We start from the raw sequence: 25,175 nt of genomic DNA, 5'->3' as shown, positions 1-25,175 counted from the left end.
TGCACAGAGAAAGGGCAAAGTATAATGAAATCAACAAAAGAAATCTCTAGCAAAAGCAGAAATATTTATAAATGTCTTATAAATGTAAAAATAATGCTGCTATGCTTTTCTGAATGTCAAATAAAAGAAACAAAAATACCAACTAATTAAATAAGCTCAGTGTTATCAGATGTTGTCACTGATTAGGAATCTGGCTGGAACAAAAACCTGCAGCCACAGGGGGTCCCCAGGACCGAGTCTGAGAAGCACTGCTCTAATGTATTCATTTCTAATCCTCTCTTCCACAGTCCCCATTACTCTGTACTGTTGATCCTGAGTATTTAAACTCATCCACCTTCGCCAACTCTACTCCCTGCATCCTCACCATTCCACTGACCTCCCTCTCATTTACACACATGTATTCTGTCTTATTCATACTGACCTTCATTCCTCTCCTCTCTAGAGCATATCTCCACCTCTCCAGGGTCTATTCAACCTTCTTCCTACTATCGCTACAGATCACAATGTCATCAGCAAACATCATAGTCCACTGGGACTCCTGTGTAATCTCGTCTGTCAACCTGTCCATCACCTTTGAAAATAAGAAAGGGCTCCCATCTCCAACTTGAATGCATCGGTCACTCCTACCACAGACCTCACCACTGTCACACTTCCCTCGTATATATCCTGTACAACTCTTATGTACTTCTCGGCCACTCCTGACTTCCTTATATAATACCACAGCTCCTCTCGATGCACCCTGTCATATGCTTTCTCCAGGTCCACAAAGACACAATGCAACTCCTTCTGGACTTCTCTAAACTTCTCCATCAGCATCCTCAGAGCAAACATTGCATCTGTGGTGCTCTTTCTTGACATGAAACCATACTGCTGCTCACTAATCATCACCTAACTTCTTAACCTAGCTTCCACTACTCTTTCCCATAACTTCATGCTGTGGCTCATCAATTATATTCCCCTGAAGTTACTGCCGTCCTGCACATCCTCCTTATTCTTAAATATTGGCACCAGTACAGTTCTTCTCCACTACTCAGGCATCCTCCCAAGATTCCATTAAACAATCTGGTTAAAAACTCCATTGCCATCTCTCCTAAACACCTCCATGCTTCCATAGGTATGTCATCTGGACCAACGGCCTTTCCATTTTACATCCTGTTCAGAGCTGTCCTTACTTCCTCCTTGCTAATCCGTTGCACTTCCTGATTCATTATCTCCACATCATCCAACCATTTCTCTCTCTCCTTATCTTCATTCATCAACCTCTCCAAGTACTCTTTCCATCTGCTCAACACACTCTCCTCGCATGTGAGTACATTTCCATCTTTATCCTTTATGCTCCACTGACAGACTGAGGAGATTGTTCCTCCCCTACACTATGCGACTCTTCAGTTCCACCAAAACGTTAACATTATACAAAGTTATTGTCTGTTTTACCTGCATTTTTATCACTCTTTAATTTAATTTTTTTTTTTTTTATCGGTCTGCTGCTGCTGGAGTATGTGAATTTCCCCTTGGGATTAATAAAGTATCTATCTATTTATCATCTATCTTTATCATCCTAACCTGCTGCACATCTATCCCAGCTCGGTCCCTCTGTCTAGCCGATCGGTACAGGTCCTTTTCTCTCTCCTTAGTGTCCAACCTCTCATATAACTCATCATACGCCTTTTCTTTAGCCTTAACCACCTCTCTCTTCACCTTGTGCCTTATCTCCTTATACTCTTGTCTACTTTCTGCATCTCTCTGACTATCCCACTTCTTCATTGCCATCCTCTTCCTCTGTATACTCTCCAGTATTTCCTCATTCCACCACGAGGTTTTCTTTTCCTCCTTCCTCTTTCCAGATGTCACGCCAAGCACCCTTCTTTCTGTCACCCTTACTACATCTGCTGTAGTTTCCCATCTGTCTGGTAACTCTTCACTGCCTCCCAGTGCCTGTCTCACCTCCTCCCTAAACTCAACCTTGCAGTATTCCTTTTTCAAATTCCACCATTTGATCCCATGGCTCTGCCCTTACTGTCTTCCTCTTCTTAATCTCAAATGTCATCCTACAGACCAACATCCTATGCTGCTTAACTACACTTTCCCCTGCCACCACTTTGCAGTCTTCAATCTCCTTCAGATCAACTCTTAAGCATAGGATGTAATCTTACCTGTGTGCATCTTCCTCCACGCTTGTTTGTAACCCTATGTTCCTCCCTTTTCATAAAATACTTATTCACCACAGCCATGTCCATCCTTTTGGCAAAATCCACTATCCTATGACCTTCTTCATTCCTCTCCTTGACACCATACCTACCCATCACGTCCTCGTCTTCACTGTGCCCTTCACCAACATGCCCATTGAAGTCCGCTCCAATCAGCACTTTCTGCCCCTTGGGTACACTATTCATCACTTCATCCAACTCACTCTAAAAATCTTCTTTCTCACCCGTTGCACACCCAACTTGCGGTGCATATGCACAAACAACATTCATCATCACACCTCCAATTTCCAGCTTCATTTACATTACTCTGCCTGACACTCTTTTCACCTCCAAAACACTCTTGACATACTGTTTCTTCAGAATAACTCTTACCCCATTTCTCCTCCCATCCACACCATGATAAAACTATTTGAATTCACCTCCAATCCACCTGGCCTTACTCCCCTTCCATTTAGTCTCTTGCGCACACAATATATCAGCCTTCCTTCACTCCATCATATCTGCCAACTCTCTCCCCTTACCAGTCACATTGCCAACATTCAAAGTTCCTACCCTCAGTTCCACTCTCTTAACTTTCCTCCTCTCCTCCTGCCTCCGGACACATCTCCCCCCTCTTCTTCTCCTTCTTCTTCTTCGGCCAACAGTAGCCCAATTTCCGCCAGCACCCTGTTGGCTAACAGTACTGGTGGCCATCATTGTTAACCCGGGGCTTGACCGATCCGGTATGGAAATTTGTATTGTTGTCCGCATATTGATTTGGCAAAATTTTACACCAGATGCCCTTCCTTACATAACCCTCCCCATTTATTCGGGCTTGGGACCGAAGAAACACACTGGTTTGTGCATCCCCTGTGGCTGGGTTATTATACCAGTACAACACACTGAAATTTATAAAAGTTATTTATTGGAATGTCAATGACAATCACCTGTTTGTAGAGTTTTGTTTTTTGTGGTTTTCTGGGTGCCACTAGTGGGAAATGTTTTACATCCCTTATATTTTTCTGCTTACCTATTCTTACTTTATACAGAATTCTTTCATTTCATCAGCATCAACAGTTTTCAAGAGTTTACACCAAAAAAACATGGTAACATGTAACTGTCAAGCTTGGTCACTAGATATTTTATTACATTACAATATTACGTCTGCCACAAATGGGAAAGGCAGACTCAAGATTAATTACATGTATGTAATATTTTAGTTCTATCAGTTATGCTCATGTAGTGTTCCAATTTAAGGTACAGTATATCTTATATATTTGTAATAAATTTGTATGGCAGGTGATGTTCTCAAATTTGGAGAGATCAAGTTAACACCTCTCCCAGAAGCATTAGGAGAAAGCCAGAAACCAGCCAGTTTGTGGCTGCCAGTCTCCTTTAGACACACACAAGCACACACTCACATTCACTTCACTTGCACAGGAAAACGCTATCACTGTTACTTAACCTGGCATGCATGTCTTTGGGATATTGGTGGAAGACTGACATACCCACTGGAAAAACAAGATAGACAGGAAGAATGTGCAAACTCCAAAAGAACACTGCCCAGGCCTGAATTCAAATCTGAGCTAGTTTTTCATGCTGCATTTTCAAGGAGTAAATTCTTCCTGTTAACTGAGCCAAAAATAAAACTGCTCAGCACAGCTTATGTCAGGAATAGACTGCAAACTGTGACTTAAAGTCCAAAGCCTCATGTCAGTATGTTTCCATTTCATTCATAGTAGGATGAATTGTTGCTTGCCTGATTCAATGCAAGCTTTGCACTTGTATGTAAGCTATTTATTCATTTGACATTTCTGGTATGACTAAAGCCATATTAAAAAAAACAAGATAAATTTTTCTTCCAAAAAGTTAGAAATTGTCAAAAAGCTGTCCAATCCTTTCTTTGTTTGCATTTGCAAGCTCCAGCCTCAGCATTCCTTTACCTTCCTGTGGCTCCAAACACAAATCTGTCAATAAGATAAGAGAAAGAGTCCTGTTCAGGGACCCAAGTCCTTCCAGTAAGACTGACATCTAGCCTGCCCTTTTCATATGTGATTATATATAATTTAAACATAGTATTAAATCTACTGTGCTCAAAAGACAGTTCAAAGTAAATTATTAATGAACAATAACCCATAGAAAAGGTGAAAAGAGTACAAAATGGTTTATTCTTTTCCCTTTTTTTCTTTGTATAAAGACAGGCTTATATGTTTTTAGAGAGCATATCCAGTATGTAAACCATTGATTGCATTACTATAAATGCTTTTTAAATTTTTGTCTAACTAGACCTGCCTTTTTTATTGTTATATTTATTCATTGAGGACCATTATAGTTACCGTACTGCATTTAAATTGTACTGTAAATGGCTTCTACAATCTATGTAGCACTCTTTTAAATATACACTCAGGCTCTTCTCTTGTCCAAACATCTTAAAATTTGTTATGCTTTTGTTCTCATTGTGTTTTTCATTTTTATCCAAGTCCAGACCATTGCTATTTTTTTTTCTTATATACATTTTATTTCTTCTAATTACACTACTTGTTATATTGCTACTAGCAATAATCTCATCTGAGGAGGCCTGTACAAGACTGCAGTCGCCACAGCTTTAGTGCTGTGGCATTAGCACATTTTTGCTGCTGTGATTTGGATGCATTTGTGCTTTCTCTTTCATTAACTTTTTGATATTACTTAGTATAGCAGGTCTCTTAGGAGACTTATAGTGAAGATTTTTTTTGCTTGCCTCTCAGATTTACAGGTTTTGGATTGTCCATTTCATTTTCTTATCTAATTTTTTTTAAAAGTTATTTCTGAATTATTCCTTTTTTATTTGACTATTTAATTTATTTTATTCTTACTTTTTTTCTTTCCAGATAGTTTTTCTTTATTTCTTCTTGTTGGTTTCCTAATCAGTTGCTATAATTAAAGAGTTCAGCTTCTTGGCTCTAGCCTTTAATAGTTGTTAGTCCTTGAATACCAGCTTTGTGGTATCTTCTGTTACTTCTCATTCTGTCACTGAGACTTTAAAAAGTACTGCTGCTGTTGAAAACATCAGGTGTTGTTCCCGATCCAATGAAGTCAAGTACGATTTCCCTTAATATCTGCAGTCCAGTGGTCATTATTGCCCACATCATAAACACCTTCGCCGGGATGGTCCTGGACTATATGGGTTGAGCAAAATTAATTTGTGAGGTGAGAAGACTATGTCTCTGATATGGATGTCAGCAACACTGGAGCTCCACAAGGAGTGTCCGTTTCTACTTTTCACTTTCTTTCTTGCACCTCAAACTATAAATATAACACAAAGATATGTTACGTTCAGAAATTCTTTGATGATTCTACTCTAATCGGGTTTATTGACGAGTAGGATGAGACAGAGTATAGGAGTTAGGTGGAGAATTTTGTTTCTTAGTGCAAAGAGAATTATCTGCAACTTAATTAACATCAACAATACCAAGGAACTTCTTATGGAATTTCACCACACTTAAGAGCTTCTATGCTCGCTCACTATTCATTGAATGTATGTGGAGGTGGTATATTGCTACAGATACTTAGAAGTTCACATTAGTGACATGCTGGACTGTTCTAATAACACTAAGGAACTATATAAAAAAAAGTAGAGCAGGCTTTTTTTCCTTCGGAGACTGCATTCCTTCAGTGTAGTTAGTGACATCCTTCTCATCTTCTACAACTCTGTGATGCCCATTGCAGTTTTCTTTGCTGTTATGTATTGGGCTGGTAACATCTGTTCAAGAAAGGTACATTGAATGAACATGCTAATTAAGAAGGGAAACTCAGTTATGTGATACACTGTGGACCCCCTTCGAAGAAGTAGCTGGGGAGAGAATGAAGACAAAACTGAGTGCCATTGTGAAAAATGTTGGACATCCTCTGTATTTCTTCATGCTCTATTAAAAGTAAATTTAATCTTGAGACAAATTCTAACTATCATCTGTGATGCAATTTTCCCAGCTTCATACCATCTTTTTAATGCCCAATTACTACTCTTCCCGCCTTCACCATTTCCATCAAAAATATAAAAGTGTGGAAACTTTTTGAACATCCCTTCTATCTATCTATCTATCTATCTATCTATCTATCTATCTATCTATCTATCTATCTATCTATCTATCAATTTTCTTAATTATTGTAAAAGTTGTTTTATTTACATTAGTAAATTAGTACACTTTCCCTTGTTTGTCCTGGAAATAACTTTGCTATGATAGACACGCCTTTGAGAGATGCTTTGTCCCGCATCTCTTTAATTGCACAGGTTTTCTGGTTGAGCTCTTTGTGCTGAGACTGCCTTCACACATTTTCATACATGCACGTACTTCATTGGATTACTGCAATTTGGGCACTCTGTATTTATCAGTTTTATCTTCATAGTTTTCTTAGGTATTTTCCTAAGTTAATGGGAAAAACATTACATCTTACTTGGAATAAACCCAAAAGTAATGATGTACAAGAGTAATATTTGGTTTATGAATACTTGAGATGCTAAGCTCAATGTCAGTCCGCTTGCTTCCTTTTATACAGAATCTCTAGTGACCAAACATGACAATTATGTGTAACTTGTACACTGCATTTTCCTAATTTTTCTGTTCTTAATTCTGTGTACTTTTTGTTTATGGTATACATTCTTAAAAACTGTTGACACTGCCAACCATTCAGTATGGTATGAAAGAATTCAATATGCTATAAAAATGGATTATAAAATCATGAATAACAAAACTCTGCAAATGTTTGATTATCATGAAATTCTTCGATTTATGTTTTCCTGATATTCCAAAACTACATTTTAACAACTATCAGTGTGTTGTACTGGTACTAGTACAGTTTTATTTATAATAATAATTAAAACAGGATGGCATGGTGACTCACTAGTTATGCCTGATGTTTCTTTTTGTTATGGATTAATTCTTGCATGGAGCTTACCAGTAAGAAAACATTTTTACACAGTCAAGACTATGCATGGATTAATAATAATGATTTTGCTTATTGTATGGGTCTTTGGCATTTTGGTTGTTATCTTCTTGTCTTTTGACCCTTGCTTGTTCCATACTAAGTAATTCATTTTGAGATTGCCATTCTCCATTGTGTCAACACAATAACATTGCATCAACATATGAATTAATTTCTATATGAAGCATATCAAGCAAATGATACTCTTTTGAATGGTATTCTCCATGCGAAGGTCTATTTAAAATAAAGGATGAGCGATAGGCCATCACAAGTGAGCATTTTCACTTTGAATTTGTGCACTCCTCAATTATAGATAATAACTAATTAAAATGGCTCTGGAAATTGATACATGTATGACTGAGTTTTTGTATCATTTGTATTAATGTTAATAGAAAATAGTTCAGTAGCAAAGATTGAAATTATCATGAATATTAAACACCAATCTCTACCTATACACACCAATCAGGCATTGCACCACTAGTCACCTTGTGTTGCTCAGAAGAGACATCCATACCTTTTATCTGAAGTGTCAGAAAGACAGCTAAGAGAAAAAGCTGTGCTAGGCAGCATAAGAGAGTGTGAAATGGAAAGAGAATAACCTGTCTTTCCCCCTGAGGAATAAGGAAAATAATCAAAAATATAAGATTTTAAGGAGTCAGCTGCTTTCAGCCAGACATTTATGAAATTCATGGAGGCATTATTAATTCTGGCAATGGGTAGCTCCTAATGAATTAGATTGAGCAATGAGAGAAGCCAGTAACTAGTTTGGAGGATTGCCTCCTGAAGGCCAGTATGACTTTAGGGATGATTTTATTTCAAGATGCTACTTGCTCAGAGGCTAGAGGGTGATCTAATTACAGGTAATGCTTGTAAGTAAGGTAACATAATTTGAAAATGATTAGAAAAGGTGTTTTATTTTAAATGTTACTGATATTTGTTTGATTGTCAGATGAAGTGGTTGAAGTTTATAAAAATGTTTTTTTTCTTAGTTGTTCAGGCCCCTTTGACCCTGAATTGGATTATGCAGGTTTAGGAAATGGATGAATGGGTGCAATGCTAAGGCACCACCTCCAGCTATGTCTGTCTAACAAGGCTTTCATTGTATTGTAACCTGTCATTCTCCTTGGCCTCAACTTCAGAAAATGAATGAAAAAACTTGAGACCTTGGGTGTCAGTTACCCCCTGCATGTTTCCATCATTCGGAAGATTCATCCATTTATAGCCTCATCCATAAACAGCCTTGTGCAAGTGCTGGATATCTCTTGGGTGGTCTACTTTGATCCTTACTGATGGATCAACTTACAGTGTAGCTGTCTCATCAGATCTTTAACACTAGAAAAAACTTGTAAACCCGGCCCATTTTAAATCCGTTTGCACCTCTCTGTCACCGTCTTTTGTGTTGTAAATGTATTGATAAGCCCAAGCAGCAAGCAGCCTGCTATCAAACCCACCCACCGCCACCTCCATCACTGCAGAAAGGGCAAAAAACTTTCTCAGCTCAAATCTAGTTACTCAGGGAATGAGGTGGTACCTAGAGCTGTATAGGCTAAATAATATATTGTTATTTGGAACACATGTATTTCACATGTGTTTCATGTCTACAAAGATCGATGTAAGTGTAGGATGATAGGAAATGCAAGAAATGTTGAACATATACCTAAAAGACAAACTTTTTTCATGTTTTAGTACTAATGACAAAATTTTGACATGAAGTGCATAATGTATGAAGACTGAAATCCAAATATCAAATAAGCACTTTCACAAAACGGTAGAAATATAACAGAACAAGTGTGCTTTTCTTCAGCTATAGTCGATGGCATATGACATATGGCAGTGAGGGCTGGTATTTAACAACTGACAAAAGAACCTACTAGAGTTGGTAATACTCACAGTTCACTTATACATGTTACATTTGCAAATCAGTTTGCTAAATATGGTTAGTCAGATTTTATTCAGATGATTATATCAGATCATTATGTGTGAGGAAGCTCTCAAAAGCTTGCAAAAGCCATTACTATTGTTTGTTTCAAAAAATTCAAAATTAAATTCCTTTTATTCTGAAATGATGCATATTCATATTAACTTTTTAGACTGTTTCAGGTTTGTCAGTATTGCATGCCTTGCTTAAATGCTGATATTTTGAAACTGTTAAAAAATCTTTGTTCATAAACTCAGAACTAAGCGTGAGAGAGTTTTTTATGTTGGACTCCTCAGTCATGAAATGCTCTACCAGTAGCCTTTACATACGTTCTTACTGTTGACTACCTTAAGTAGGTGTTAAGAATTCTAACATATCTTGAGCGCTGCTTCTACTTTTTACTCAGATTTACCTGCATTATTATATGTTGTGTTTTTAACTTTGTTGCAAATTGTATTTATTTTATCATCCTCTACTCATTTATACTATTCTATATCATATTTTCTTACTTGATGGTTTTGTGGTGTTTTGAGTTTGGGAAAAGTAAAAATATAAAATAATACTAATCACTATTATTATTGCCTAACCTTGCAAGATATTGTCACATCATACTTGCTGACTTCATTTTTGTGGTCCAGCATCACTGATTTCTAATAATGCCATTGCTGAGAAGCTGCAATGTGGCAGCTCTCAGCTCCACCGTGTCTCAGAAGTGATAGAATAGCCTCCTCATCACATTTAGAATGATTAAATCCATCTGATGTTTTTGAAAAGGACCAACTGCTGTATTTATTGCCTCAGGCCTGAAATCCCAGCACATTCTGTGTAGATGTTTGTGGTTGTTTTATTTTGTCTTTCTTTTATTGAAGCACTTATTACAGTGTATAATTGCTTGCCATTTTTTATCATCAGTTATTGTAGTAAAGGTATACTTTGTTATTTATATTAAAGGCACATACACTGTAAAAAAAAAATTGTTGGATCAACCTAAATAAATTAGGTCACAAGGTAACAAGCAATTTAATTGATTTCTTTCAAACTTTAAAAAGTATCTGAGTAAACTTAATTCATTTGAGTTTGTTTTAACCTTTTCAAAAACTTGAATAAAAGCAAAAAATGTATTTAGCTCAAACCAAATTTCTATAAAAACTCAAATTAAAATTTCGTCCATCATTATAATGCCAACTTAAATTCTTAATTGGATTCAACTAAATATGTTCCTCATAAGGTGTTGAATTCACCATTTGTTAGGGTGAAGTTGTTTTTAATAAAACAAACCACAACAATGTTTTGCTTTAAACAATGGATGCAAATTTATTTAAAAATTAGTGGTACATTTTGTACAGTGTTCAAAAATGAAATATTTCACCAGAACAAGGTTCTATTTTATAACCCCATTCACATATTAGTGAAATTACATTTCATAGAAATGTGAAGAGAAAGACACAAAAAGTAGAAGTAATCACATTTTCAGCACATAGTTCCCATAAATTGCATTCAGTTGTTGATTAGTGCAAAGAAAACATGGGCAATTGGCTCTAATCCTATAAACACAAGGCCAGTTTTGGCCATATACAAACATGGTAACACTGAAACAACTGCTGCATCAAAAACTGCAACATGTTCCTTCAAACGCTATTTCTATATATTTACAGAGAACACTTCAGATTCATGCAAATGCAACTCCATTCTTTTTTTTTTAATCTGGAGAGTAAAGACCTATTAAAAGTTGAATACATCAAAACTGAAAACCAAAAACTCGAATGACAGAACATACATTACATTCTACATTTTCTCATTCACTGTTAAGTAGCTTGGTGTATAAAGTCTGTACTCTACATGATTTTTTCTGTACATCTAGTTGCATGAAGATTTTTGAAACATCTCGAATGTCACTTTCCACTATCCACTTTTTGGATAACTTAAGTTTAGTGTGTATATTAGTCCAAACAGTACTGCACAAGCAGAGGCAACTGAAGAGAGTTCATTCATCACCTCAACACCCTCAATGATGATCCCAACATCTGCAAGTGAACTAAAAAGTTCATCACCCTCCTTCCGGATGACCATGGTCATTCTTTCCATATCTTGTTCAGCTTTCTCAACTTGACAATCCTGTGGGACAGAATTACAGAAAGTAAGCTATATGTATACATTGCACAAGTAATACTACACTGGTAATAGCCCACCCTGCTCCTGAACATTTCATCAAGTCAAAAAGAAAAATCCATCAGAAAAATGCCAATAACTTGAAAATGGATCAGAACATTGGTTAGAAAAACAACAGAATTTTTTCATTATGTCCCAGACGTCTGCGCCAAATGTTAATGCCATATTTTTTTTTTATTGTGGATGCACAGTGAATGATAAAATCATCATGAATACCATGAATACCATGATTAAGTAGAAGGCAAATTTTACAGAGCAATATTAATCACTTTGTAAAAGATAAGTTTATTTGTACTTACCAGATAGTCTTTTAACAGGCACTTGTCATCCTCACCAAGATAGAGAATAAGGGATCTAAGCACTAATTCTCTTCTTGTGTTGATGTCACTATAGTCTGCAAATGAAAACAGTACTATGATTTTAATATATACATTTATTTTTTAAACAATGTCTTATTTTGCATGATTTGTATCATGACAAATTTAGAAACTTTTCAGATCAGGCCATATTTCACTGTACCTGATACAAAGCAGTCATGGAGTTGCTAGTTTTGACTCGTGTGGCTCCACCTTTGCTGCTAATGAGTTTGATGAGCTGACTGGAATGTCTGTCTAACTCTGAAAAAAGCCTGGACTCAAGGGGAACAGTTGTGGTTCGAAGAAATTCTGCATTAATCTGAAACACATACAAAAAAACAAGATTGAGGCACAGCTAAATTGAAAGTATGAGTAAAATGTACAAATATAATCTACTGAAAACAAACCTCATTCTTTTGAAAGAGAGCAGGCCATCTCTTCACAAAATCCACAATCCTTGGCTGTTCATTTACCACTTCTTGTCTCCTGTAGACAAAAGTCTTTGCCATCATTTCTCAAATCACTTTCTCATTGTTTCTCTTTTTCATTTCTTGCAGTATCAATGTCCTTTCTTTTTCAAGGCTTTCTTTGGTCTGACCACTTGGTAAAGCAGGGTAGTAGTTTGCTTCAGCCTGTCTCGGCTTCTTTATATTTTGTAGTGTAAGATGACTAACGTTTTTGTTCAATCTGCAGAAAGAGCATCTAAAAGAATAAGAAAAATTTACAATAAATAATAGATATAAAGTAATTAATACTTAAATGGCTCAATCACTAAATACATATTTAACCGGGACTACATGATTAAATATATAAACTCTGAGGTGTTATGTATGAGTGAAACCAAGACAAAGTGGCTTTCTTTACAGTTTTATCCAACAAACCTTGTCAAAGACATTGTTCTCATACTATTGTTCGTCCACAGTATAAGCATTAACAATACAATAAATGGTTAAAAAAAGTCCCTTTTTAGAACTCAAGAACTATGGATTCTCAATTCAATAATAAAACTCAATAACAAAATAACCAACTCATATAAATAATCATATAAGCCTCTTCATTACTCAATCACTGAATTAAATTGAGAAGGACTATACTCTATATAAAAGGAGACAAGTTAAACACTGTGTTTCCCAAACCTGTCTCATTTTCCAACATGCTTTTGTTAAATTTTGAAAGACACAACCATTGTTTAATGAATATATGTATGCCAAAATGTCGTGACAATGAAGTGGGCTTTCTCAACGCAATTTAATTATCATCTCAGACGACCGTAAAAATCGAACATTGCTACAAGATTTTTGTGCATTCAAGTGTTTTGTTCTGTACTCAAGGTAAGGCCCGTCAGCTACAGTTAGATGTCTGTCTAAAGTAGCAGAAGAGAAAACAAGTTTCCTTTGGTTCTCCAATGCCTCTCTCACGACTCGGCTCAGTTAAATGATAATTCGCTATCACCAGTTTTATCATTATCACCCACAAAGACTATTCAGTCATGTATATGTTGATGTATCTGAATATCAATATCTGTATCAAAAGACATTATCCCCTTGCTTATACAACAAAAAATGTTATTCGCATAAATGCAACACATGTGCCTATTAAGTTTTAACCGTCATTTTCAAAATCAGATATAAATGTTTGTAATTTAAGTGCTTTTAAAACATTCTCTGTACATACATCGTATATCTAAACCCAACAACTGATATCCCAAACTGATATATGAAGTTATTGCCCTTATATCATGATTTTTTTCAAAATACTTATTTTTAGAACATTGATGCAAGTTAGTCGTACAATGCAATAACACCACAGTGAACGTCGACATATTGTAAAGGTTAACTAACAAGTCCAGCCCCAAACATTATATTACATATTATTAAATATATGTTTCACCATAACAATGAACTTGTATATAACAAAAAATATTGAAAACTTACCGTAAAATAACTCTTTAAAGTTTGATGTCGCTACTTAAAAAAATGGCGTCTGTCTTCCTGGATCTTCTGTGCTGCGAAGAGCGTGCGACTACGTGCTGACGTAGAGGGTTGTGAATGGCAGTCAAAAAGTCGCAGTTCGAATAACGCGCTAACATCAATTTCATGTGCAAATTGCGTCACTGAAGCAAGTTTGTGATGCTGAATGCACTAAAGAAAACCGCAGTGCTGCTAGCATATCTGAAAGTGACTTCCCCAATTTGCACATGAACTTGATGTTAACACGTTGTTCGAATGACTATGCGCAAGTATAACTCAAACGGTAATTAAACAAAATTACACGCCAAAATCAATCCAGACCTGTTGTAACTGGTCTACAGACTTGCTGCGCTTCCCTCCACAACGATGTGTGCATAATCTGATCTGTCACTCTCCCGTTATATCACACTTCCGGGAACTTTTTGACCGCCCCTAGTGCATGAGAAAAGAAAAAAATTAATTTCTATCGATGTAAATATTTAATTTGGCTCAAACATGAATGGATTTAAGTCAAACCAAAGCAAAATAAAATATCAGGTGAAAAAAACTATTACTCTTCATCAGTCCAAATCAAAAAAATACTTGAAATGAACAACTGCGCTTGTCCATTTTTTAGAGTGTACCTACTGTACTTTTGCTTATATGGTTGAGCATAAAGGTATTTCATGTATTTGTTTTTTTTGCAATTTTACATGCCAGTTATAAATAGTGTCTGTGTTTTGTATTCTTAGGTTAATTGTGTATTATGTTAATGTAAATGTTGTGTAAGCAACCAGATATTCATCCTTAAGCTATATGGTTTATGCACTTTGATTATCCTTAATTAATATCCAAATAATGTAATTATTAGCAATATTTTATATATGGCAGTTTGACCAACAAGTTTTATATTGGTGTTGTATGTTCAAATCCCATTTCCATTTCTTTGAAACAGAAATATTGTTAGAGACTAAAGTTGGTGGGAAACAACACATGAAGCTGTGGGGATGTAGACATAGCCAGCAGAGGGTGGCAGAGATTCTGCTTCTGCTGTATTTACATTCTTAACTTTAAAGCATACAACACATTTATTACTTGTGTTTTATTTGAAAGATTTCTTGTATACTTCTTATACTGTATGTAAAAAGAAAAACAAATTTTTCCTCTATGTCAATAATAGTTTCTTGACATTTTCTTTTAAAGGACTAAGTTGTAAAGCTATACAGAATGCCCATGTAAAGCCAAATCTGAATATATTTTATTTATATTACATTTTTATGGATATTTGGATGGTATGTTTTTAATTTCCTTTGTGGCTAGCTGACATCTTATACAAGTAAAGATATAACTATTTATACTATATTTCAAAGAAACTGAAGTAATTTTGAATCAAGGACTTCAGTATTTCATGTTGCCCGCCAGAGCAGGCAGCATGTTGGTACATTAGTGCAGACTGTAGTCTCACAACTCCAGTAACCCGGGGCTCAGTTTGTGGTCCAGTCACCATATATATGGAATTTGTACATTCTCTTGGTGTTTCTTCTCCAATTTGTTTCTTCCCTCATTCCAAATCTTTGCACTAAACCTGAATTGAGGGTACATGCAAGTATACAGTAGGCCCTGCAACACACTGGTAGTCCATCCAGGACAAGTTCATGCTTTTCATCTCTTGTTATCAGAATAAACATATTCTCTGTGGAACTCTGTAAGTAAGAATAACATGAATTTATAAGTAGAAAACATAAAATGTTTTCATTATAGTAGAATGCTTTGTTTTTGTTGAAAATTGGTCATGATTTAATACTTGAAGTGTCCACATTATACATATGAAAGTTTAAAACATGTATTCCTAATTCTTCATTAGAGAAGCATTATCAAAGTATTTACAAATTACAAGCAGTCTTTTTGGACAGATGGGATAACATTTTGAAATTGAGCATCACAGCATTATCCATCCATCCATCTATTTCCTGAATCTGCTTAATTCAGGTTTGGGGCCATATGTTTAAGGGACAAAATTGGATAGTCCATTCTTAATAGAGTAAAAACTGAGAATCTCATTTATGGAGATATCAATCCATTAAGCAGTAAATTGGAAGTACTGAAAAATAACATATACTGAAGTCAATATAGAAATTATTAGTAATGTTATCATTAAAATGGTATGTTACTTTGTTTGTTGTTGGAATAATAGGACCACATATGTAAAACTTTGCAATATGTTTTGTTTTGCCAGCTCGGTTATTAAAGAGGTAGCAGATTGTCCTGTTGGAGTGCAACTGTTATATACACTTATGGGCACTTACAGAGCATCTCAAGTAAACAAACAGTGTTGGACTTTCGTATGTAGTAATAGAATTGTTATACGTTTAAATTAATTTAAATATAATTTTCTTGAATGGGGAGAGTCTGGGAAATACAATCTAATATAATGGAACAAAAGGTGCATTTTTTTGCTTTCACTGGAGCAACACTTTATAGCATTGTACATTTAGAGCAGGACTGTATTTATTCTGCAGGAGAAAATAGAGTAAAAAAAGTCTGTAATTGATGAAGAAAGATATATTATGAAGCCTTTGTTATTGGTGACATTTCCTTTTTGACACATTGACATGTTGTACAGTATACTGGTGTTGTATATAAAAAGAACAACATTATTATATGTGCTGACCATCCTATACAGTGCTCATTGTTTACGGTATACTATATATCAAAGCGGGGGCGGCACGGTGGCACAGTGGTAGCGATGCTGCCTCGCAGTTAGGAGACCCGAGTTCGCTTCCCGGGTCCTCCCTGCGTGGAGTTTGCATGTTCTCACCGTGTCTGCGTAGGTTTCCTCCCACAGTCCAAAGACATGCAGGTTAGGTACATTGACGATTCTAAATTGTCCCTAGTGTGTGCTTGGGGTGTGTGTGTGTGTGTGTGTGTGTGTGTGTGTGTGCCTGCCCTGTGGTGGGCTGGCGCCTTGCCTGGGGTTTGTTTCCTGCCTTGCGCCCTGTGTTGGCTGGGATTGGCTCCAGCAGACCCTCGTGACCCTGTAGTTAGGATATAGCGGGTTGGATAATGGATGGATGGATACATATCAAAGCAGGAATGGCTAAACTTTAAAAGCTATGATTCATTTGAAAAAATATTTTTAAACATATAAACATACTATTGTATGCTTAATTGCTTTTTAAATTTTGGTTTATTTTTCTGTACATTTAACACATTTAGTACACACAGAGGTCTAATCTTCTAATTATTGTGCTCAGTGTTTGGTATTTTTGAATGTATTGAATATTTTTTAAATGCATATGTAGTTATATTCAGCATGTTATTATTTTGTATATTAGTGGGTGGGTGTCATATTTTTGAATGGAATTCAAAAGTTTTAACTTGTACTCTTCGGGTTATTTGCTTATAATCATTGTATAAAATATGAGACAGAGGTATAGAGAGAGGCTTTTGCAGCCTGCTGGGGGGATTGTACAATGATCTGACAAATTTTGAGCGGGCAGATGACCTAACAATATTATTGATTGTCATAGATGCCTAAAAAATTTTTTTTTTTAACATAAATGTAAACAAATTAGAAAATGTGGATTGAGGATAAGAACTGTCATGAAATGCGAATTTTTAGCAGTAACAAATAAAATGACTGGGTCTGTGAGAAAATGTGTTGAATAAGGGTTTGTGCCTGGTTATACTGGCGAAGTACAAAGCTTAGAGCAGTGGCTCTTAACCTAGGGGGCATAATGCAAAAGGGATGATAATGCTTTTCTAATGGTATTAAGTTCAACATCATTTTCAAGTTAATTTTATATGTGTATCTGTAGTACAATGAAATTCTTACTTATATCTTTCCCAAAAACAGTGACAATAATACGATACTAACAAGAAACACCCAGATACATATAATAAAAAGTATTACAGCATATACATCTAAATTACTTTATGTACAATATATGCATTATATTTTTTGTGATCATATACAGTAAATAAACACAAACACACATGCCCATATATATATATATATATAAATATATATATTTACTGTATATATAGTAAGTGTTTCCTAATAGTTATCTTACAATTTTTATACTGACTGTTCAGTAACGTAACGACTTGTGGGTAGAAACTGTCCTTAAAATGAATGTACCAGTGCAAGTACTAGTGGTCCTGTACTGTTTATCAAAAGGTAAGAGTGAGGAAAAGCAGCTGAGCCTGATGACTAAGGTCTTTAACAATACCGTTTGCCTTTCTAAGGCAGTGAGTATTGTGTGTGAGTGTGGTGTATGTCCTGAAGAGAAGGAAGCTCAGTGTTTGTAATATTCTGTGCCACCTTCACCGCCATCTGCAGTGCTTTATGTTCATAAGCCGAACAGATTCTTACCCAGATGTGATGCAACCAGTGAAGTGGGACTTTAGCAGAAATGAAATTATAGACTGCAATTCTATGACTGACTTACTGACTAATTAAATATTAATTATATTTTAATGACATTAAAAAGTGTGCAGGATGACAGGGATCTTGCTATGTCTCTTCTGTAAAGTTAATAGATTTGCATTGCCTCATTGCAATTTTTTTCTGAATGAACCTCCCAGAGCAGTTGGGGCAGCAGCTCCACTGTGCTTGTCGAAGAGGTGCCCACATACTTGGACTTCTACCTCCTCCGCTTGTTTATTTATTTTTTTAATTATCTGTGGGCACTATTCAGTTTTCACGTCTTACATATCTAGAGTGTCCTGTTTCATCTAAGCTACTCAGCTAAGTTATTACTATTTGATCTGAGAGAAAGTATAGTTGTATAGAATCATGAGTACAAATATATATCTCGAAGGTTATGATTTAAAAGGTCTTTAAAACACCCTAAATAAAAAAAGAGTGCAATTTGCCATGGGGTTGAAAGAGTAAATTTAAAGAATCAAGGAGGTGCCAGCTTTGGAAAAAGTTAAGAACCTTTAGTTTAGAGTAAGATCTGTGGAAGGAGAAGCAGAAGGCAGGTGCAAAATATCGGTTTAAAAGAGATGTTTATGATGATGTTCATTCACTCACAAAGAGATGCCAGAGAGGCAGATGGAGATTTGGGCTGAAATCTTAAAATTAAAAAAAGATAAGATGAAGGCACCAATGTATAGAGAAGAGATTGGGGTCTACTACCACTCCTTGGAACATATTTATGGAGACCGCATGTGGAGTGGAGAGCTAGTTATGCCATATGAGTTGCTTCTCTATTTTACAGAGTTCTTTGAGGAAAAATAAATAAAAACAGCTACCTATTTTTATTCCCTCTACCCTTCCTTACTTCCCTGAGCATGCATCATACGCCAGTTTCATTAAGAACATACAGTACTTAAGAGTAGAGAACCAAGGAGAGGAAATGAAGGACTAAAGCAGGGATCACAAACTCAGCTCCTGAAGGGTCAAAATTAAACTTTGAATCACAGGCTAATTCTATCATCAAACTGAAATCCTCACTTAATTAGGCTACTTTGTTTCAGAGCTCGATGCTCGAGTTTAAAAATAGCCTGTGGTGTTTTGTTTAATTACGATGTTTTTACAAGTTTCACTTAAGCAGGCACATCAGTATGCTATCCCATGTTCTTGCTAAGTGAGTTGCTCCATTATGCTTAAATGCCACTTATGATTCCTTTTTATGGTGCTATATTCTCCTGCCTCTCGTCTACAAAACTTGATTAGCTTTCCAGAATAATTTTAGCACAATTTAAAAAGTCACCTTTAACCAAGGAGGGACACAACTTTAAAGATAGCTCCTACTCTTGAGCATTTATAATAAGAGAGCACATAATCATGAAATTAAGTACATGTTGAAAGGTGGCAATCATTTCTGCATCCATCAAAAAGGGTATGTAGAAATGATGGTGTAATCAGGGAAACTGAGACTTAATTAATCATGTAATTTAATTAAAGAGAGGAAAAAGCCTACCTCTTTTAACAATCTTACATACTCTCTGAACCTCGAGGAGCTGTGTTTGACATTCCTGTTAAAAACTCACCTGTAGGATTTGGAAACAGAAAAGTATAAAGACCCTTTACGTAAAAATGTCATTTGAGAAGCTCAGTTTCTTTTTTGATCAGAAATTGAAGTGAGACAAAAAAAAATTAGTAGCAACCACAACCTTCCAGGGGATGAGACTCTGGGCTAGGTGAAAGAATACAGTAAATGGGTAGGTAAGCAGGCAGAGCCTGAAGGTAAATGTTAAATTGCATTGCAGCACAACTGATCTCACTGTGCTTAACCACCTAATCAAATTCTAATAATGAGATCATAAATCTGAGGATGTGCCTACATAAAAAGCTGCAATAAGGAATAAGCCAGTCCAGTTACTGTATATGGTGAATGAATCATCTCTTTTCCATGCCTTTAAGAAATAAATTTATTTTACAAAAATTCTGTCATTTATACTCTATGTATAGATTCATATACTACAGTATAGCACAGTCTTTTTCGCCTGCCATACTGCAAAAACACATAATTGAGCTCCCAACTTGTTCCATGTGCACCAGCATGTTCAAAATTAATTATTTAGTTAAAATGTCTTAGCACAGTCAGAAGTCTGTTCATCCATCCATCCATCCATCCTTGAGAACACTTTATAATCACAGAGATGGCAAGCACTTTTATGGAGTCAGTTAAGTAAACCTGTTAATGAAGCATTTTAAACAGTCTGGTAAATTAGCACTTGTCCTTGTGGTAGTGTGTTAAACTGTGTTCTGAGACCAGAAAAACACAGCATTTTCTAGCTAAGATTATGGCACCGGAGAATGGCGACATGTTGCATGTTAAATAGTAGAAGCAAGTGAAGAATTTCATTGTACTTTGTATATGTAACAGTAATGAACATGCAAACCAATATTTTTGGCTATTTTGTATTTTTGTTTCATAGCTGTCACATATTTTAATAGTTCGTATCTTATGTCTGTTACTGACTGGACAGGCGATGGCTCCTCTAACACCGTACTGGGCTGAGCATATTCTGTAGATTTTGTGTAGTTTTTGACTCTTCCATTTCCTGGTCCATAAAGAAGCATCTCCTCTCTGCCTTTTACCATTCATGGTAGGACAGGTGGGGTGGCTCATGCACTTGCTCCCCACACAGTACACAAAAGTTACCTCCTTATTGCCTCCAGTCTGTAATCAAGTCTTATCTTCTCTTCTCCCTGCTTGTTTGTCCCACTCCCCTCCCAACTTTGCACTAAATAGGCACCTGTCACAGAGTTTGCACCTCTAGCCTGGACTGGGATTCATCTTTTAGGTCAAGAAAACCATTCCATTTGCTTCATAAACACCAAGCTAGAACTTGCTGTAGTAGTGTTAAGTGTCCTTGCACTGTTGAGTCTTCCGTCGCTCTTAAAGGTTAAGGTCTAAAGATCAGCTCCCCCTCCTGCCTGCTCACTTACAGGTACAGCACTGTCCCACATGTTCCCTTCTTCAACAGTTTGTCCATTACCTAAAAGAATGACTTGCCACTTCCAGTGTTTTGTCTCCAGGGCCTTGACCAGGCACCTTGGCATGGAAAATCACAAACCTGCACCCAGCCTTAAACTCCCTTTTTGCCCCATATGGTGGTATCATGGTGTAATGCCTTTCTAGGTACACAGCACACATACAGAGGCTGTCTGTAATACTTAACCCAACTCTGTGCCATTCTGGTGATGCCTCTGCCCCTAATTTCTTCTCAAGCAGGTCCTCACCCAAGGAAGATCTCAAGGTTGACTGAATATGCAGATCATGTGCAATATATTTGACAAGGAGAGAAGCCAAAGTGATCTCCATTCTCTCAGTACAGCAGTATAACTGAACCCTAAAGCACTTACTAGTTGATACGCCCCTCAAACACCTAAGCTGAAAACAACATAAGATATAAAGCAAATGAAACAACAATTTCTCTTGCTCTCTTTTCTTTAATTTGCCATGGACTGGTATCCTTACCAGGGCTATTTCCTGCTTGGGACACAGTGCTGCTCAGATAGGCTATGACAGGATTCAGTGAGTTTGAGAATGTTATGGATATATTTAATTTTAATTGTTATCTTATTATTTGAATACTTAACAAAAAAGGCACTTTATTTCTTTTAATGTCACTTTGAGACTTCAGTCACTGTAGTTACAGAATTCACATTTTCTCACTTTATCACAGTGTTTTGAATTTTAAACAAAAAGTGAACCTGCTTCACTCATACTTCTGAAATCTAATTAATATGAGTTGAGTGATAAGGTTATTTCTGGAAGCGGAAAATCCTGCTGGGATTTTTTTTTTCTTTTTGTAGATTCATTTTAAACCTGCTTCTTTCATAGTCAGATGAAATAAAGAAAAGGATTAGGAAAGGTGCAAAGGAATTTGTGTCAAGTGGTACCACATTCCTACATGCTTGAAGGAGACTGCAACCACTTCCTCTGCATATTTGTTTAAAGGACATTATTTTAATAATGTATGTGAAAGCCAGTAACACCATTTTCTAAATCCTTGTGATACCTTTTTTGTAATGATGGTCTTACTTAGAAAAGGAAAGAAAGTAAGAAAAGAAAAATTAAGTAAAGGTTATTTCCACGGCATAAAAAATAAAAAAGGAGTGTTAGAGCAAGAATATTTTGGCCCCATAACATGTGCTTATAACCTATGTATTTTCTTTTGCATGGAAATAACCTTCACATTTTTTTCCTTTTGTTTTTGCTAACACTTCTGGTGGTTACTGGGCACCATCAGAGACATCAGCTTTATTTAAATGCTAGGAAATGTAATTTTTAAAGCATTAGGTGTGATGCTGACTTTCTTTTTGGGCTGCCCATACCGTAGTGACCTTGAGCCCAGGTGTCAGTCCCTTATTCTATTCTTTATTAATGCTGCAGAACTCTATTCAGTTATAGTTTCCCTATTGTTTAAATAACTATAACTATAACAATACACATATTTCTAGTCCAGTAATACAGTACCAAAGTTCTGTACGGATCCAGCAATACATTGTCTGTGTATTTTTTGCAAGTTCTCCATATGTCTGTGTGGGCTTTTAATATTTTTGCATGTTCTTTTCTCATGGACAATTTTGTAGCATTATTTAGTTTTAGATTTTAATATTATTATATTATTGATTTTTGCTGTTTTTGTCCTGTTTGCTGCGGCCATTTTGTGATAATTTCTGCATAGCTGTAGCCATATTATTTATGGTCATTATTGGACTCGTGACACTGAGGTCATGTGATGAATTACGTTTTCATTCCCCTCCTATATAAGATGGCAGTGTCTAGTGCAGTTCTCCAACCTTTGGATATTCTTAAATGGACTTTGGTTAAGACCTTCAGTTCTTGATAGCATAGACCTTTACTTTTGGTTTATGTTTTGAAAATCATTTTCACTTCCTGGTTTCTGACTCTGCCTTGTTTTTATAACTAAGACTTGTTGGCTGCTTAATTGTTTTATTACTTAATTATCACTCCTCTACTATTTGAACATACATTCTTTATTTTTAAGGCATCTTGACAATTTGACTTGGTCCAACACCCCCCAAAATCATGCTGGTCAGTTGAATTGGGGATTCCTACTCATCCACTTCAATTTTAGGATTGCAGGAGCTGGAGGCTGTCCCAGCAGCATTGACTCTAAGGCAGGAACCAACCTTGCACAGGACACCAGTCTATTTCAAGGTCCTAATATGCACAGCCAACAATTACTCCGGGCCATCTTGTAGTTGGCTATTAAGTTGTTTGACACATCTTTGTGCTGCAGGTAGAAATCTGAAAAAATAAAGAAACACTAAGAGAATAAAACCTTGATCCTTGAGATGGTTAGACTTCAGGTCTACCCACTCTGTCACCATGCTCCCCTGCAGCTGTAAGAACATTTTAAAATTAGATTGTTTTTTCTTTATCCTATGTACATTTAAAATAGTGAACTTTATAGAGCTGATTCTTTAAGAGCAAGATCTCTAAGAGTGCTGCCAAAATAGTTCATCTTTAAACTAAAAAGCAGGATGCATTCATTTAAAAATGAAGTTAATGATGTTCATTGTCTTGAAGGCTATATCCTAAGAAAGACATCTCACAATCAAAAGCTATTATTCTAGTTGACATTAATGTGTGAACTCCAACTGGCAGCTGAACACGAATTGAAACTATTGGTTTTATAAAAGAAAGCTGTGATTTTGGAGTTCATAATGAAATTCTATCCGCACATACCTCAATGAGGCCCTTTACTTATAAAACTATTAGTGCACTTATTGTATTGCTGGTGTTGGGCCATTTTAAACCACAAAAATGTTCAGATATAACACTTTCACAAAGGATCTTTATTAAATTGGAACACGCTATTTTTTAATCATCTCAAGTTATATCATTAGAGACCAATGATATCCAATATTTAGGCAAATTTAGGCATTGTTTATAATATATATTCTATGTTACTGGAATATGAATTGTTTTGAAAGTAATTCTCTTGCAAAAAAAAAAAGACACAGGCACACAGGCCATGAGTATAAAGAATAAGAAGACTGTCATGAAACATATGCTGTTGTGAGTGTTTGGGAACAATGCGTCAATGGGTAACCGATGTTCTATACTATTTGGAAATTGGAAAAAATCAAATTCTTACATATTTTTTAAATATGGCAGAATTTAATCAATAACATTTTAGAATAAGCGCCCATTTTGGGGAAAAGGATACAGTTCTTTTCTTGTTCATTTTATAGAGAAGCTGCAGTTGCTTGCTCCTCTTTTTCTCTTGGGTGGGGGTTGAATTTTGTTTTGTTTTGATTTGTTAAATTTTGTCTTAACTGTATGGAATGTTATCTGTTTCTAATTAAAATCAATAAAAATATTTTTAAAAAATCTTATTATAATAAAAAAAATCTTGGGTCAAGGCGTGATTTTCTCAGAGACACTTTAATGTCCCACGAGGCAAGGAAATGAGACAAAATGACAGCTGCTGTACAAGCTTTTAAATGTTCGATGCACTGTGCGACGTGCAGATCACGCAGCACGGCACAAGCAGCAGCAGCAAGCCAGCTGATCAAGCATAGAGGAGGTAAAAAAATGTATTTATTTCCCATTATATCACCGTTTAAGAGGGGGTTTTGGAGGCACGACTGTATCTCCTTAGCATGCGTATAGCCCCTCTCTTCACAACGCGAGAGGCAGAGACGTGAAGTGGCTGGCATGTAGCGCGCCCCGGGGGGGCAGGGGGAATAACTCATTCACTACAGCTTTATTACTGGCAAATATCAAGAAATAAAAATGAATGAAATGAAAATAACAACCTCTTTAAATTGTATATCCGGTTAACCAAACCTGGGGGTGGGTGAGTGAAGCATATGTGACCCAAAAAGTGACCCAAAATAATTCTTGACTATTTAAAGTAAAAAATGAACATTCTTTAGTGAATAAGACAGCAAGACAGCAAAAACCTGTCAATAGGTTCAACAATACAGTATGTGCCATTTGTTAACACAGGGGTTCTCAAACCTGGCCCTGGGGGACCCCTGTGGCTGCAGGTTTTTGTTCCAACCAGATTCCTAATCAGTGACAACACCTGATAGCACTGATCTCATTTAATTAGCTGGTATTATTTATCTTTTACTCTACATTCAGAAAAGCACAGCAGCATGATTTTTACATTTATCAGAAACTTAGAAATATTT

The 25,175-nt window shown here is 36.0% G+C and overlaps 1 protein-coding gene and 1 long non-coding RNA gene across 2 annotated transcripts in view; one reads left to right on the top strand and one right to left on the bottom strand.

The window, feature by feature from the left end:
• smyd3 (SET and MYND domain containing 3) overlaps positions 1-25,175 on the top strand; it is a 1,145,948-nt gene that overhangs the window by 610,838 nt on the left and 509,935 nt on the right. The gene's annotated exons all lie outside the window — the stretch shown is intronic.
• LOC120526003 lies at positions 11,018-13,910 on the bottom strand. Its single transcript, XR_005633058.1, has 5 exons — positions 13,526-13,910; positions 11,999-12,293; positions 11,755-11,910; positions 11,535-11,629; positions 11,018-11,181 (listed from the first exon to the last, which is right to left on the bottom strand). It is a non-coding gene; the product is annotated as an uncharacterized LOC120526003 (long non-coding RNA).

The sequence above is a fragment of the Polypterus senegalus genome, chromosome 3 (assembly GCF_016835505.1).
Source record: "Polypterus senegalus isolate Bchr_013 chromosome 3, ASM1683550v1, whole genome shotgun sequence".
Taxonomy (NCBI): Eukaryota; Metazoa; Chordata; class Cladistia; order Polypteriformes; family Polypteridae; genus Polypterus; species Polypterus senegalus.
Note: the sequence above shows the minus strand (reverse complement) of the source record. Positions and strands in the feature narration are given on the sequence as shown.